The following is a 15,102-nucleotide window of genomic DNA, read 5'->3' as shown; positions in this document are numbered from 1 at the left end:
TGTTATATGTGTATATAATTATGTATATGTATACAGTCTGAGCACCACAATCTCCATTCATCTATCTCCTATTCAAGTCTGATAAGCAATTGCCCTGCAATTCAGTTATACCTCTTCCTCACGCAATTCTTTGTTATTTAATGCATTCATCACGCAATTTCCTTTACTCTTCCCGAATCTCGCCTCATAATCTCGGCTGCTTGAAAATAAAATCTTTTCTCTTATGAATTCCACTTTTTCATCCATAAATATTGAACCTCTCAATTTTGTTACATAATCAACTTCAATCTCTATCACTAACAATGAAATCGCATGACTGTCGCATGTATTCTCCATTCTCGTGAATATCACGAAAAGAAATGATTATAAATAGTCCTCGGATTGAGGCGCGTGGTCATTTAGATCATACAAACTTCGAGATGTCTACCATACCCTTGATTCAATAATAATAACATCTCTTGAAGATTTCAATATGCATGTTTTTCCTTTCACGATTACATAAAAAACAACACAAGGTTATTCAGCCAGCCATCTCCACTATGAGTTTGTTGAGGATTATTAATGAAAGCTAGTCCACGATTTGAAAAGCACGATAATTCCACGTGACAAAAATGAACACTTCAGAACATGGAACAGTGTTATGACAGCTTTGCATTATCCTGCTACACTGCGGCTAGATTAATTAATCATACTCTTTGATGAAATGAATTTTATGGCAGGAATATCCGTTTTTTTTAATTCAGTTGGATAGAATAGAAAGATTAACTAAGAGAGTAGTAGAAGAAATTGAAAAGATGTAGGCCTGCTGTTTGTTGGAATAGAAGTAAGTTACGTGTTGTATAATTTAAATTAATAAAAAATTAATGAATAATAATTTGAAGATGTGTTTTCAATTACTTGAAGCCCACAAATACAACACAGTAATAGTCTGGTCTCCACAAAGATGTGTGAATTTCAAATAAGGATTTGAAATTCTCAAATACAACACAGTAATAGTCTGGTCTCCATGATGTGTGAATTTCAAATTAAGGTTTGAAATTCTCACATACCTTACAGTAATAGTCTGGTCCTCACAAAGATGTATGAATTTCAAATTAAGATTTGAAATTCTCAAATCGAATAGGAATATCTCCGATTCACGAATCGGAAACACTGGTCAACAGTCACAGAAAAAGGACCAACAGTTGTTATGAATTATTTCAATTCACTTTTTTTAACTCTAAAAACTTGAAAGGCACCCTGAGACCTTGTCCAGTCTTCTAATGAGAAACATTCTTGTTGCATGTAATACCTTGATTATCAGGAGGCTATAAAATATGCATAGATAATTATTGAATTGTACAATAGAGAAAGTGAATGTGCTGATTGTGTAAGGTTTGATAAATTTTTATTCTATTTCAATAGATTCCATTCACACTTTTGGTAACAACAGAGAGAAAGTGATAGAAACGAATCTGCTGATTGTATTATGTTTGCTTGATTTTTATTTCAATTCAATTTCAATTGATTCCATTCACAGTTTTGGCAACAACATATTTTTCTTTGTATATATCCATATTATAAATGGATGAAGTAGGCATTTGTTGTATCACAAGATTGTTTGTGATTAACGGATTCGAAATCTGCTGATTATGCTGAGTTGGCTAAATTTTTATTCAATTTCAAATGATTCCATTCACAATTTTGGCAACAACATGTTTTTCTTTGTATATCAATATTATTATGAATGGATGAAGTAGGCCTTTGTTGTGTCACACAATTGTTTGTGATTATCGAATTCATGAGAGTCGTCATAGGTTGAGGAGTTTGAATATGTAGCAACAAATAATATGGAGAAATTTGGTTGAACTAAGATTGAAAAAAATGTAGACGGAAAAGGGATATGGAGAACAGGTAGAGGAGGAGAAATATACAAGGAAATGAAGGAAAAAGATGGAGGAAACAGAATAAGGAGAGGAGGAAGAACAAGAAAAAGGACAAGAAGAAAAGGAGAAGGAGGAAGAGGAGAAAAAGGAGGAGGATAAGAATAAGAAAGAGGAGGTGGAAGAGGAGGAGGATTAGCAGAAGGAGGCAGAGGAAGGCAGGAGGAAGAAGAAGAAGAAGAAGAAGAAGAAGAAGAAGAAGAAGAAGAAGATTGATAAGAGATTGAATAGAATGGGATGATTATGATTGTCCCGTTCCCCCAACCTAATTCATCTCTTTCAGTCGTCAGTTCTACCTTGACTTCACAACAAAGTAGTCTAGTCACTAGTATAGCCTACTTCACTGAGTTATTCACTTCTTAGCTCCTATTTTTCATTTACGAGATGTTGATTTTGAGTTGTTGATACAGGCTTGAGGTTATGTCGTAAACAAAATTCGCAACCGTTTTAGTAGAAGGTCTATGTTGTCGACTCTTAATAGTATTACTAAGATATTATCCTTGCAATAAGAACTGAACTAAAAATTGTGTCCAAGTTTATATTGGTAAAACATCCGATCTAAGGTAGGGCTAGCTTGAAAAATCAGATCAAACCGAGCTTAGAAACTGCAATGTTATTAATAATATTATTCTACATACACATTCCGAGCAGATACTCACAAGAATAACCCAGGAAGGTGTAGGAGTATCAACGCCAACATACAAAAAAACGCTACAAGTTAGGGTACTAAAAATGTTCAGTATCCAATCAATGCAAGTACTTAATACAAGGTGATGTTTATTATTAACCTTGACGTATATTAACATTATTAATGTTATACTGTGAAAAATCTAGACAGATACGTACAACCAGAATACGAGTATGTTATAATAGCTTTTTCGCCCCACTTGGATGTAATGAGCTGGTTTTCGTGCGTCACATGGAGGCCGAAAATGTTTGTTTCTGACCAGGCCGGTAAAAGTTTTACGGCCCTAGGGCTGTAAAATAACCTTGAAGTCAGCTGATTCTGATTTGATGTGAACGTGTTTACAAAATGGTTTATGAAACGGAATCAGTTTATGTTTCTAGAATTGAATAAGTATTCTGCAATAAGATACTATCATTTTATTTGAATGAATAAAATACAGATACGATATATATAATAAACTATTCAAATTCGATTTTCAGAGTAGGATAGAACTTCTAACCTAAACTTCCGAAGTCAACGACAACAAGCATTGTTGACGTTGACATTCAGATTGGCCAAATTTCAAGTGTGCTAAGACACAGCTGAACAAAAAACTTTTCATCATTTGTGTTTATTATTCAAGAATCAAAACATTTATAATAATATCATCTTATTGTCATTTGGAAGAATAAAAAGTATAAACTCAACCTCTTACTTAATTGAACATAATCTTTTATGTTATTTAGACAAATCAGAATAACAAATAAAAATACTTGGACAATTTCCTGATATCCAGATTACCTCAGATTTGCTAGAGCTATGACCTACCTGTTTTGCTTTCGGAAGTGCCTAATAAACAATTATTCTCATATATATATATATTGTTTATTTTTCTGTGTGGCGAAAAATAACGTTCTCACCACGGGCAAAAATGTTTTTCAGGCTCTCAATCTTTTCTAGACCTCGGCCTACGGCCTCGGACTTGAAAACCGATTTCGAGCTGGAAAAGTCTTATTTTCGGCCCTAGGTGCGAAATATACTATTACCGGGCAATAGCATTTCTTTAATCACAAGTGGGCAAAGGAAAAATGTAGTACTGCGTTTTTCTCTAGTATAAACAATATACCACCAACATTTTCATTCCAATACTTTAGTAAAAATGCAGTACTACGTTATTCCTTAGTATAAACCACTAAAATTATACCAACACCTTGGAAAAAATGCAGTACAGTCGATTAATTTTTGTTTAAACAGAATAGATATAATTATATCATAGAGAAAGGCAAACTTTATCATCACTGATGAATCTTTTCTTTCTGGGTTAAGCTGTGTTAAAATGCGTACAGATTTACGCGCCGCGAACATGCGCAATTCACTTTTAATCAGCTGATGCCAAGCTTTTTATATCTGTATCTTACCTTTTCTGTACAGATATAGTCAACTGATTAAAAGTGAATTGCTCATGTTCGCGGCGCGTATATCTGTACGCACCTTTACACACTATCAGTCACTGCAAATATCATAATTACACGTTATTTGATCAGCTGTTTTAGCACACTTGAAATTTGGACAATATGAATGTCAACAATGCTTGTCGTCGTAGACTGCGGAAATTTACGCACAAACGAAAATGCAGCTTAAGGATGCATTCGACACATTATTGTTGTGGAATCGAAAGTGACTTCGTTGAGCAGATTAATGTTGAGGCCTGGTGGGAGTCAGATGTTCGTTGTTGTTCTTGCTGAGTGATTCGAACTGGTTGATGACAATACAATGCGCAGAGTCCTTGTGACTTGTGCTGGGCGAATGCAGTCCGCTCCAAGCTGAAGCTGTGTCTCTGAAGCCGCGCAAAAACATGTTACGAAAGCAGCATTGCATCTGGCACAGTTCACAGTAGTTCACAGTATCTCAACACTTCTCACAGCACGCTGTACGCCTTTCAAAGTGAGGAAATTTGTTGTGTCGTTGCTGAAACGTAACGATCCAGTTTCGCTTCGAAGCAGAAACGAGAGAAAAAGAGACGCCAACGGACATGAAGAGAAGAGACTGGAAATGAAATGTAGGAGAAAATGAAGTGGAAAAGAGACTGGAAATGGAAAGGAAGAGAGAATGAAGTGGAACGTATTGGTTATATAGATAATCATTTCTATGGTTTATGTGTTATCAAATTGATAAATAAGATATTTTTTTTTGTAGAGATACAGCGATCATCATTTCAAGTTTTAGTACCTAACATATATTTTGCTGACTGAAAATTATTTTACTAGTTTCTTATCTGTATGATAAGTATGAAAGTATTATCTGTATGAAAGTATGATGAGGTGACAGAAGGAGTACGAACTGAAGAAGTAGGAGGATGGAGATGGATGAAGAAGGAGAAGAGAGAGACGCTAACGGACATCGGAAAAGAGACTGGAAAAGGAAGGGAAAATGCAGTGGAAAAGTATGAGGAAGTGACAAAAGAAGGTGGACAAAAAGAAGAAGTACGAGGATGAAGAATGATGAAAGAGTAGAAGGGAAACAGAGAAGCAGACATACAAAGTGAATTTGGAGAAGAGGAAGGAGATGAAAAGAAGAAGAGAAATCATGAAAGGAGAGGAAAAAAAGGAATAGGAGTAGTGGAATAAATGAGTAGGAGGAGGAGTACAAGGTATAGGAGGTATAGGACAAGACAGGGGAGAATAAGACAGATAGAGATGAAGGAGTTTAAGAAGAATTAGAAAGAGAGAAAACAGGAAGAGGAGAAGTAAAGGAGAGAACTAGAGAAGAAGAGGAAGAATAATAGGGAGAGAACAGGAAGAAGAGAAAAAAGAAGAAGGAGAAAAAGGACAAGAAGAAAAGAAGAACGAGAAAGACGAGAATAAGGAGGAGGTTAAGAAGAAGAAACAGGAGGTGAAAGAGGAGGAGGATTAGCAGAAGGAGGCAGAGAAAGGCAGGAGGAAGAAGATGAAAAGAAGAAGAAGAAGAGGAAGAAGAAGAAGAAGAAGAAGAAGAAGAAGAAGAAGAAGAAGAAGAAGAAGAAGAAGAGAAGAAGAAGAAGAAGAAGAAGAAGAAGAAGAAGAAGAAGAAGAAGAAGAAGAAGAAGAAGAAGAAGAAGAAGAAGAAGAGAAGAAGAAGAAGAAGAAGAAGGAGAAGATGAAGAAGAAGATAAAGAAGAAGAAGAAGAAGAAGAAGAAGAAGAAGAAGAAGAAGAAGAAGAAGAAGAAGAAGAAGAGAAGAAGAAGAAGAAGAAGAAGAAGAAGAGGAAGAGGAAGAAGAAGAAGAAGAAGAGGACGAAGAAGAAGAGGACGAAGAAGAAGAAGACAAGAGCAAGAACAAGAAGATTAAGAAAATAGAAGGAGAAATTAAATAGAAGACGTCCTAAACAGACGGATGTTATCGTGGTTACACACCGACACCCCCATTACACTGCTTCTCCGAAGAGAAACTGTACCTTAGCCTACGGTAGATTTTACTTCCTCTGACGTTTTCCTCACAGTGTCCTATCATGTCGATCCCCCTGGCCAATGCCTATGAAATTCTATCGGTAGCTCTCTTAGTTAACCCGAAAATGAAGATAGCAGGTGATAGATAAACGATGATCAGAGAGGAAGGAAGATGAACAAGATTGAAGGATTTTCAGAATGAAGAAGAGGAGAAAAAAGTATGGGAAGATTAAGGAAGAAGGTAGAACTGCAGAACAGGCGCAGAGAGACAGACTGCAGGACAGATGCAGATTGATTGATTTAGGATTGGATTGAGGAAAAGTATTTCTTCTCCCTTGGACCTGAATGGTGGTAATAATAGCCTATATTTTTATAAAGCAATCTCTATTTTATTTTTTGTAATTCCTGAGACCTGAATGGTAGTCATTTTTTTTATCTCTGTTTTATTTTAGTTTTTCCTATTGGCAAATCTTTTTTTCCCTCTCTCTCAAAATTCGTTATCACTCTTTTGTTTTTTTTGCAGTGAAGTATTCTTTTCTAGTCATCAACTCGATTTTGTATTGTAAATTGTATTTTGTTTTTAGTTTTTATTTTAAATCGGACTTTTTGCGCCTCCCACCAGCGGTCAAAGACTTTTCTTTTTGCTGGTGGTGCCTGAAAAAATTTTTAGTATTTAGTTCTCGGTAGTTAATTTTATTTTATTTTCTTGTAATAAGTGTTGATTCATTGACCTTGATTTGTTGCATTGTTAAATTCTGGCAATAAAGAATTGAATTGAATTTAATTTAATTTCCTTTGCCAGATCTGAAGAGACCTATGGAAAACATCATGTTACATAAATACATTACAAACTCAAAACACAGCGATAAAGAAAAACAGAAATTAAAAATATAAATAAAATTACTTCATTTTTTTGAGTAGTAGAATGATTATGTTTTTAAAATAATGCCAGATATCAATACAAAAATAATATAATTTGGTAATATTTACGATAGTCCAGAGGTGAAAATGAATCATTGAAAATTAAAAGACTAGAATTGAAATGCATTAAACAAAAAGAAAAATCAATTTCTCACTTCCTACTGATCTATAAGAATATAAATCTAAAAATTGTATACATCATTCCAATCCTTGTCTACAGCTACAACTGTTTATCATCAGCCTGTTGTCGCTCGCTGCCATCAGCACACTCTGCAAAAGCAGCTACCGACCACCTACCATCATTCACAAACATTATTTTACCCTCGTTGGTCTAAATATTTCGTACACCATACTTGGTGATTGTGTCTCTGTAGAGAGCCAACCGCCTCTTGGTAAGGTCTTCACGAATCAGGACGCCGCTTCCCGCCAGTTTACGCTTCTGCGAAAACACCAGCGTCCGAGCATTGAAACTGGAGAACTTCACAAAGATTGGACAGGGTGGTGGATCAGCAGGTCGTATACGGCCGACACGATACGATTGATCGATCAGTTGCTTATCGATATCCAGACCCATTTTAGTCTTTATGATATCTATTATCACATTGTCCGTATCTTCACTTCCACAATACCGAATATGCGAAGATTATTGCGCCTTAGATTATTATCGAGATCATCGAGATTCACATGGTGTAGTTTTTCACGAGTTTCGTATTCCTTCAGCTTAGTCTTTAAATGATTGATTTCTGATTGCATATCGGAGAGTTGCTGCCCTAAACTAGATGAATGATACTCTAGAAGATATTTTAATAGAGATAAGTGAAGCGTCCTTTAAAGTGTTTGACACAGTTACTTTGATTGCATTCAAGACATCAGAAAAAAGTCCAAGTCTGGCATCGTCAGATAACGACCGGCTTATCGCGCCCGAAGCAGCGCCGGCCGCCTTATCTTTACCCTTGCCCTTACCTGCTTTGGATCCTGTCGCTTTAGGAGTAGACATATTAACTGATAATAGGCGACTGGAACGATGTAAGAAATTTTCAATAAATGTAACTTGTAAAAAACACCTACACTAATGACTTGACAAATTTTCAGACTTCTAACCCATCAAGAACCGCACAAAAAACAACAAATTATGAGAGCTCAAACAAACGTGACCTCCTCTCCAACAACTCAGCTACTACTGAGAGAGATGTCTGAGAGAAAAAAGAAAAGTGCAGCAATACAACGATGCAGAGGAGCAATAAGAAGGGTGTAAAATACTTGAGAAAAATTAGATGTTCACTTCATATCTTGAAAGAAACCATCCTCACGCTTCTCTAGTTGAGGATTAATTGTTAATTGATATAAATTAATCTCCATTTTTTGACTGTTCCACTATTTTTCAACGCTGACAAAATATAGCATTCAATATACGTTATAATGACAGTATTTGTTCAACTTTGGTTTTGCTATCCTTGTCTATCATTCGACAAAGCCGGTGGTACTATCCTTTTCTAGGTCCACAATGATGCCAATTATGTTTTTGACAGTGTAGAAATATAATTAATTAATGCAGAGAATCGGTATCGCTATTCTCCTATTATACTGCCATTATAAAGTGGACCTCACTATAGTCGTAACCCTGGGTCCCAGGGACCCGGGAAATTTTTGTATAAGTCATAATTTTGCTTCCGTTCACTTTACTGTCCATTGTGACCCATGTAAATTCAAGTCAGTAGACACTTAAACTTGATGTAGAGTCTTAGTGCTATGTGACTTGTTGTTTTCGTGAAATGACGCTTTTGGGTCCCTGGGTCACGACTAACTTAACTTTTTTTCTCAAATTCACATTTTTATGCAATAGTAATTGGATTGAAGCAGTCGACAAGTACATTTTGGACAGACTTCGAGAAATGTACAAATTGACTTCTAGCTCTCTATTTCAATGAAATTGGTGATGATAAAAATAAATTCATAGTTCAGGATAGAAATACTGACCCTGAGTAGGATTATAGTGAAACCATGAACTTCAAGTGATCCTAGGGGTACTGAACTTCCCCTAAAAGTGAACTTTATATAACCTTATCTATTTTTTATGTTTCTAGTAGTGTTTCATGTAGGTTTTAGGATTTATAGTAGTATTCATCACTATAATTTCATAAGTTTTGCAAAGATTGTGCAACATGAACTTGTGGGTAGGGTAAAAACTACCCTGGTAGTGGACTATGACATTCCAATTTTTTCCCATCTTTCTTGTAGTGTTGCATGTAAGATCCATAATAGTATTCAACACTATCATTTTTTTTTCACTTTATAAAAATAAGAACCAAACGTTTCTTTTCACTACCCTAAAAATGCTAGATTTTATAAATATGTTTTTAAAATTATAATGAAGATCGATTTCTGCTTAACATTAGTGCTCGTTGCGTTCATCAATAACCCTTGGACATATTAGAATATATAGAATAACATTATATCTTGAAAAATAATGAGATATTTAATATGAAAGAAGCGGGACCCTGGGACCCAAGGTCACGACTAACGTCAGAAAAAAATAGGGTCACGACTAGAAGGTTAAACATATTTTTCTCAATCACTGTGATCCAAGTTATTACAGTATATTTATAATGTATTTTCTCATTCATGCTTCTCTTGCATGAATCCAAATTGAGATTTCCCTAATTCATGAATTCAGTAGATGCAGCTCTGATGTAGCCTACATCTTTCGTACGAAGCTCAACTCTCCAAGTTCAAAGCGAAACTATCCATTCGCTAATTCGTAGAAGAGTGAGAATTGTGATAAAGAATACTCTCTACTATAATATTATAGCCTTTACTGTACTAGTCTGCTCTTCAACCCATGCTCAGTTGTGCATATCTAGAATTTGCGGAAGGACATGGGGCATGGGTATAAACTTTCTCAATTATTGCCTTTGTTATTTATGGTATGTGTGAGTATTAAATGCCGGTCTATTAATAATATATGCGGGCAAACTCATCACATTTCCCTAGAAAAATGGACAGCAATGTATGTACTAATGGTACGTAAAACTCAGTATTGCTTTGAGCTTACTTTGCAGTGCTTTTGAAATATGGATCATCCAAGTTCATACTATGTTTTCAACAAAATTAGTGGAAAATAATATTCTATGAATCACTCTTTTATATATTTCACACCGGTGTCTGCAAGGTACCTTATTTTCAACCTAATGTTTTTTTTTTGGAGCAGACCACCTTTGCTTTGTTTTAAATAGAGTTGTTTTCGGAGCAGACCACCTTTGCTTTGTTTTAAATAGAGTTATTTTCGGAGCAGACCACCTTTGCTTTGTTTTAAATAGAGTTGTTTTCGGAGTAGACCATCTTTGCTTTGTTTTAAATAGAGTTGTTTTCGGAATTGTTTGCTTTGTTTTAAATAGAGTAACTCCATTCCGGAATAACTCACTTCGCCGACTTAGCTAAAACTTTGTTAGTATCATCTACTTGGCAAGATTTAGGTCTCAAAAAACTGAGTCAAGAATTGAGCGTCTGAAGCGTGTAACGTAAACGTAATGTTTTACGAGTATTTTTGGAGCATATCATCCATGGCTTAATCAAAAGAAAAATTTGAAACAAAATTAAATTGAGTACTGTTGAGTCCAAGTACTGACTTATTGTTATCGACCACTAGTTGGATGTCAAGAAAGGAAGTCAAGATTGAACGTCTAAAGCGTTACTTAACATGACGCTACATTTGAACATGACGCTTTTAATGGAGGTGTGAATTTTATTATTAAACATTCAGATTTTCAGTTATTCAAGGCCTGTTTCTCACGATGGGATTCCACGATTATATTTTCATCATCATGCATGTCCATCATCTTCATATTTGGACACAGTTGTCAGTGTTGTAAGGGTTACAACCAGTGAGTATAAATAATGTAATTACAATCTATACTCACTGGTCACAGCTACATAGTAATCCTAAGCTGAGTTTACACCAAAGTTATTAACAAAATGTTAATAACTTTATACTTATAGATTCTATTAGATTGAACGAAACTTGGCAAACAAATATGTTCATCATGTGTATGATAAATTATGTTCAATCTAATAGAATCTATAAAGGCGCGTACAGATATACGCGTCGCAAACATGAGCAATTCACTTTTAATCAGCTGACTATATCTGTATTTTTACAGAAACGGTATAAAATATAGATATAAAAAGCTTGGCATCAGCTGATTAAAAGTGAATTGCTCATGTTCGCGGCGCGTAAATCTGTACGCACCTTTAGGATTAAGTTATTAACAAATATAAGATATAGATATAAAAAGCTTGGCATCAGCTGATTAAAAGTGAATTGCTCATGTTCGCGGCGCGTAAATCTGTACGCACCTCTAGGATTCAGTTATTAACAAAATGTTAATGCTAGTGTAAACGCGGCTTTACTGTAATCTAACAGTAATCTAATCTTACTGTAGGTATAGATACCTACTGTATACTCCTCTACACGTACGGTACCGGTCATGAAATGCGCACGTAGCTTTTTCATTGACAAATCGTGTCCAGCATTGTCATCAGAGTATTGTAATTGTATTTCAATCAATCGGAGTCTGTCACCATATTTTCACTGTTGTGTTTTAATAATAATCTGTCAATTTTCAGCTGACATCTCAAAAATACTGCTGACAAATTTTTGAAAACTTGAGTCATCTAGCAGCCTCGGTGGGTTGAGTAAGAGCTGAGAAATAGTCTAACCATAGTACCTATATTCCCTTTATGTTGTAATAGTTGGTGAGTTTCATTGATTCTACAGAAAACTAATTTACAATCATACTGAGATCACGATTCACTGGTCCAGTTACTGTATATTAATTTCCAGAAAAAATATAACGAATAGAGTTAAGAACTTTCGAAGAATATGGGAATGTAAGTCGAGAACGAAGAGATTGGTTGAAGGACGGATAGATATTGTAGAGGTCGGAAACCCCCAAGGTTTTCTATTATCGATCGAAGAGCATGATTTTCTCCGTATCCAATTGCTATGATCTAGTTTCTGACAAGCATATAATAACCTTACTCAATACTATATAGCATATAGGCTCTCAATTTCTGAACTTGCTGAACTATTGTTTGCAATTGAATGAGTTTGATCAACTGATGTTGAGTCAACTGAGGTTTGTGTAAACTCAACATCTTGATGAGAGACAGATTCTAAAAGAGCTTTACATAAATTTAATTATTATACAGAGTGATTCATAATTATGGTAAAATAATTTAATACGTGATAGAAGAGGTAAAAATAAGAAAAAAAGCTCTTATAAACATATATCCATAAACGCTTCATTAGCGAGCTATACAGAGTGAAAGATTTCGCCCGGAATTCAGTTCCTCTGGTGAAATACACCGATGCTGAATTGTTTGGGGACTAGTTTTTGAAAAACTTATGCTGGATTCATATGAAAAAATATCTGAAAAATTGAATAAAACTAGTCTAAAACCAGACTAGTTTTATTCAATTTTTCAGATATTTTTTCATATGAATCCAGCATAAGTTTTTCAAAAACTAGTCCCCAAACAATTCAGCATCGGTGTATTTCACCAGAGGAACTGAATTCCGGGCGAAATCTTTCACTCTGTATAGCTCGCTAATGAAGCGTTTATCTGTAGTGTGAGTAGTTTTTGAGAAAAAAAGTTGAAATGTGCAAAAAATCTAAGTAGAAAAACACAGACTTCTACGTTTGATGCCCAATAACTTTCTTCCATAACTACAGATTCCAGACTAGTTTTATTCAATTTTTCAGATATTTTTTCATATGAATCCAGCATAAGTTTTTCAAAAACTAGTCCCCAAAAAATTCAGCATCGGTGTATTTCACCAGAGGAACTGAATTCCGAAAGAAATCTTCCACTCTGTATAGCTCGCTAATGAAGCGTTTATGGATATATGTTTATAAGAACTTTTTTTCTTATTTTTACCTCTACTATCACGTATTAAATTATTTTACCATAATTATGAATCACCCTGTAGATAATAAAGGATTGATACCATTGATGAATTAAAGATAGCCTATTATTAATTTGAATCCATCAAATGCCCGTGTATTAATCAAGTACCTATCCAAAAATTTATTGTTCCTATTTTTTGATTTGAAAGTCATGAAATAACATGATCAGTCTTGGAATAATATTTTATCCTTTCTAATAAAATTTCCATAAAATTTTCTTTCCAAAATTCTATAATAAAGACATTGATAAAAATCTATGTGTAGCAAGATTTAAGTCACGTTTTCATCAATTATTACTCCTCGATTATTGTACCTGTCAAATTATAATATGGATCATTTTATTTTCCACCGAATCAAATTAGTTCAGCAGTGAATTGAAGCATACTTTGAGAATTATGCTATTGAATCTCAAGTCACCGTTTCCTTTTAATTATATTTCAGGCAAATAGGATCTTCATTCAAATGTTTTTGAAAAAATTGCTTAAAAGAGTGCCAGTAACGTTTCATAGACCTTGATATTAGTGAAAACAGTTTCAAGCAGCATAATACTCCAAGCAAATAGGCTCTTTTATAATATTATCATTGTAAGGTGTGATATTGAATCGATTGTTGAATGTTGCTCTTTATAGCTTGAATTATTTGTTGTTCGAACAGATGTGTATGTATAACAATAATTCTATTATTCTAATTATATCACTATTCTTTCTAAAGCTCTATTGGGCGCTTGCAAAATGAAAACGATACTGTGTGAACAGCAGCACAGTATACTTTATAAAGATTGGAGTTCAATTCGAGAGAGGAAGATATATTATAGTCTGATATACTCCACTAATCCAATGTAGGCTACTGACAATTTTCGAATATTTCTTGAAGAAGAGCTTCAAATTTCTAAGAAGTAGTCTCCTAAGTTCATATGAAGTTGTTGAATAAAGTTTATGTCAATAGTATGGGAGTAGAAAGTTTTTTACACGTAGGAAATTTAAGCTTCTATTCTCCCCTTCTCCTGGAAATTGATCAGTTGGTCAATCAATATTATATTTTCATTATCTATCACGATTTGAATAATCAAGTGCTACTTCCAAGGTATTACAAATAAATAATATGGAAAAACTATTTTGAGTTACTGTGGCTGAAGATTCTGAGTATTAAAAATAGTATTCATATTGAATCAACAAGAGTTACGTTTTGATGATGCATGAATAATTAGCTGTAGGTGTTGAATAACAGTTTGAATTAATAGGTAGTCTTTGTCAATCTTCATCCGTTATAAAGTATGCACAGTGTGGAAATGGTGTTGAAATAGTAAAGATGTGTGATAATGCGAATTCAAGAGTTCATATTTCAAATTAATTTCCACAATATTCAGTACCAGAAGACAAGTCATGGAATAGGAAGATTCCATTTGATGGATTTGAAAAACAAATCAATTCTACCTCAGTCAAGCATTTTTGAAAATTCAATGTTTTTTGAGGATTATGCCCCTCTATCCCGAAATTTATATTATGTTGGTAATCTGAGTGTATAATAACAGAAATATGGACAAACGGTTAAAAATGGGCTCCGAACCACCGTGAAGTTATGAACCACTTAACTTTTTTTCATCAGAGTTCTAATTCTTCGAGCAACAACCCTTGACAACTCTCATAAAGGGAAAATCGAATTTCCTATTGTAAATTGATATGGTAACAGTATGCCGCAAAAATTATTGGATATTGAAATTTTGTCAATATAAGTGATATGTTATTTGTAAAATGAAACATGCCTACCTCTTCTCAGTAGCTGGTGTCCGTTCTGCCGATAATAGATAGTTTCACAGAAGCAATACACCCTCACCAGCTCACCACCAACCAACCAACACTGCAATGTCGAGACTTGAGACTGACTGATTAACTCGCCGAAAACTACTGACTGACTCTCTCGCGGGTCTCTCTCCCGCCGCGGTCTCTACAGTGCGACGACGCTTGTTGGAGTAGTCAACACAACACTTTGACTGAACTATGCTAATCCCCTCGACTTGCCATTTCTCCCCTCCCAGCAGTAACACTCCCGCCTCCTAGTGATTCGTGAGTATTTTGCCAAGTCGCGACTCGAGTCGTTTACTGACTCGTTTACTGCAAACATGTGGGAGTGTTGGTGATAGAACGACTCGAGTCGCGGACTACTTGAAACGATTCTGATGACGACCCGAATCTTGACTGAAG

At 34.8% G+C, this 15,102-nt stretch overlaps 1 protein-coding gene across 2 annotated transcripts in view; it reads right to left on the bottom strand.

The window, feature by feature from the left end:
• Window positions 1-14,895, bottom strand: part of LOC111051467 — a 63,916-nt gene extending 49,021 nt beyond the window's left edge. For both annotated transcript variants that reach the window (XR_005571458.1, XM_039429495.1), the window contains exon 1: window positions 14,668-14,895. The gene's annotated coding sequence lies outside the window, so the exon portion shown is untranslated. The remainder of the gene's footprint in view (window positions 1-14,667) is intronic.
• Window positions 14,896-15,102: the final 207 nt, after the last annotated feature.

This window comes from Nilaparvata lugens, chromosome 1 (assembly GCF_014356525.2).
Source record: "Nilaparvata lugens isolate BPH chromosome 1, ASM1435652v1, whole genome shotgun sequence".
Taxonomy (NCBI): domain Eukaryota; kingdom Metazoa; phylum Arthropoda; class Insecta; order Hemiptera; family Delphacidae; genus Nilaparvata; species Nilaparvata lugens.
This window is presented reverse-complemented; position numbering and strand designations above follow the sequence as displayed.